This window comes from Helianthus annuus, chromosome 10 (genome assembly GCF_002127325.2).
Source record: "Helianthus annuus cultivar XRQ/B chromosome 10, HanXRQr2.0-SUNRISE, whole genome shotgun sequence".
Classification (NCBI taxonomy): Eukaryota; Viridiplantae; Streptophyta; class Magnoliopsida; order Asterales; family Asteraceae; genus Helianthus; species Helianthus annuus.
This window is the reverse complement of record NC_035442.2, coordinates 130,185,159-130,188,007: the sequence shown is the minus strand read 5'-3', so window position 1 is coordinate 130,188,007 and position 2,849 is coordinate 130,185,159. Positions and strand designations below refer to the sequence as shown.

At 43.5% G+C, this 2,849-nt stretch overlaps 1 non-coding gene across 1 annotated transcript; it reads left to right on the top strand.

Annotated features, from left to right (window-relative positions):
- The first annotated feature begins 2,451 nt into the window (after positions 1–2,451).
- LOC118483433 lies at positions 2,452–2,558 on the top strand. Its single transcript, XR_004870721.1, has one exon. It is a non-coding gene; the product is annotated as a small nucleolar RNA R71 (small nucleolar RNA).
- The last annotated feature ends 291 nt before the right edge of the window (positions 2,559–2,849 follow it).

The window sequence follows — 2,849 nt, the reverse complement described above, 5'->3', positions numbered from 1 at the left end:
AGGCTCAAAACTCACTTTTGCGGGAATGGGTTTTTTTAATGTGATCAAGTATATATAATCGAATTTTAACTAGACTTGTTATGCCGTTTCATAATTTTCTTATGTTGGTTCTTGTTATCACAACGCTATCGGTTGTAAATTTGTAAAAATATAACGGTTTTAGAACTTGTTATTCCCAAATTAAACCAAGACAAGTAAAAAAAATGAAAAGTTTTTGAAAAAAATTTGGGGTGTTTAGCGGTTCCAATAGAGTTTTGTGTAAGGCTTGTAATTAGGACTTGCAAAATTTCAAAGTGTTAGCTTCCCCCCACACTTAAATTACACATTGTCCTCAATGTATCCCAAAAATAAATTTTTAGGTTGATTGGATGTGTAATGTGGTGTTAAAAAGCAGAGATTTATGTTACTGGCAGTCTGGACACGGCCCCGTGGGGACCGGACACGGCCCCGTGTTCAGGTGCCAGTAACAAAAATTAAAGAAATGAGACAGAAGCCTGGACACGGGGGCGTGTCTGGTGAACACGGCCCGTGTCCAGTTACCTGAACTGGGCATTTTTCTGCAGGTGGCTCAGCACGGGGCCGTGTTGGTTGAGCACGGCCCGTGTTGAGCCTTCTGTGATGGAGATTTGTGTCGAGTTGCTCCGTTCTTTGTGCATGGGGCCATTTTTCTCGTTCCCTTTTTCATCCATTACCACCACGAGTGTATTTTATTCCTGCAAAATAAAACTAACAGATTAAACTAAACTAAGGATAGTTCCGCGGAATGCCTCCGTGGTGCGCCACGTTTATAAGGGTCCTTGGCTAGACCCAATGCGAGGTTATATGTTTTCTGAGTGGGATGCTTGGCGTCCCATGTTACACCGTCGGAGAGCAGCATCCAAGCTTGAATCAATAACCTTCATGTAATTGACCGGGTCGTCGTCCTCTATTCTCTTCCCAACTCCGAACTTTACTTCATCATCCCCATACCTCAAGGTGAGTGTTCCATCATTCATATCTACCACTGCTTGGGCGGTGGCAAGGAAGGGTCTCCCTAGTATGAGAGGGATCTCGGTGTCTTCCTCCATGTCGAGTATGACAAAGTCGGCTGGATAGACGAATCTGCTTACCTTTACCAAGACATTTTCGATGACACCTTGTGGAAATTTGACGGATCGATCAGCGAGTTGTATGCTCATTTTTGTAGGACTCGTGGTTCCTAAGCCGAGTCTTTTAAACATTGATGAGGGCATGAGGTTAATGCTAGCCCCAAGGTCGGCTAGGGCATTACGAACGGGGGATTCCCCTATTGAGCAGGGAATCGTGAAGCTTCCGGGATCGATTTTCTTTTGGGGAAGTTTATTGAGTACGAGGGCAGAGCATTCTTCGCCTAAATTGACTAATTGCAAATTTTCAATTTTCTTTTTATGCGTAAGGAAGTCCCTCAAGAATTTAGAGTATTTGGGCATTTGGGTTAGGACCTCGATAAAAGGAATATTGACATGCAATTGCTTTAATAGACTTTCGAACTTTGCGAATTGCTCATTGGTCTTTTGACGAATTAACCTACCGGGGTACGGAACTCGAGGAGCTTTGGTAGGCTCTGGTGACGGAGGGGAGTTCTTCTCCTGCAGAGGTGTGGGTACTGTTTCTTCTATTGGCGGCGGCGCTTCTGCAGGCCCTACGGTGCGGTTTCGTAGCGTGATGAGGTGAACTTGTGCTTTTGGGTTTGTTTCGGTATTGCTAGGTAATGCGCCTTGCGGTCTCTCGGCAAAATTTTGAGCTATTTGATTTAATTGTTTTTCTATGTTTTGAATACTAGCTTGTTGATTTCTAAAATTTGATTCTAATTGTAGAAATCTTTCCGAGTTTTTCTTTTCAGTGTCGGAGATGAGGCGAGATACAGTATCTTCGAGCCTTTCTCGTCCACTTTGTTGTTGAGTGAATTTTTGTGACTCATTTCTTGGTTGTTGAAAGTTTGTTCGTTGGGTTTGTTGGTTACTACTATTGCCGGGTTCTCTCCAACCAAGGTTTGGGTGGTTTCGCCATCCTTGGTTGTAAGTTCTCGTTGGGGGACCCGACGGCCTAGGTCTATTATCAATGTAGTTTACCATTTCTTGTTGATCGTCCGTTTCTTTCATACAACTCCAATTTTCATGTGACCCACCACACCTTTCACAAGCCATAACCGAGAATGTTTTTGTCATTTCTAATTTTTTTATTTTTGAAGAAAGGGCCTCGATTTGGGCTTGTAAAGAAGTGCTTTCATCGACCTTATGGGCGCCCAGGGCAATAGATTTATTCCCCCGGGGGGTGTGCCATTGAAAATTGGTTTGAGCAATTTCCTCAATTTGATTATATATTTCGTGCGGGCGTCGATTACCTAAAAGTCCCCCGGAGCTAGAATCAAGTGTCTGCCTTGTGTGTGGCAACAATCCATTATAGAAAGTGGATACTTGTTGCCATATCGCAAGGCCGTGATGTGGACACTTGCGTAATAACTCCTTGAACCTTTCCCAAGTTTCATATAAGGATTCCCCGTCCTCTTGTGAATATGTATTAATTTCAGTCATTAATTTAGCAGTTTTAGCGGGAGGGAAATACTTATATAGAAATTTTTGGGCTAGTTCATCCCAGGTGTTTATCGATCCAGCTGGGAGGGCGTTGAGCCAAGCTTTCGCTCGGTCTTTTAGTGAGAAAGGAAACATACGGAGGCGGATGGCGTCATTTGATGCTCCGTTGATCCGAAAGGTATCACATATTTCTAAGAAATTAGTGATATGTAGATGGGGATCCTCGTCCGCAAGCCCATGGAAGGTTGCGGAGTTTTGGAGCATTTGTATCAAATGCGGCCGAAGTTCGAAGTTTAG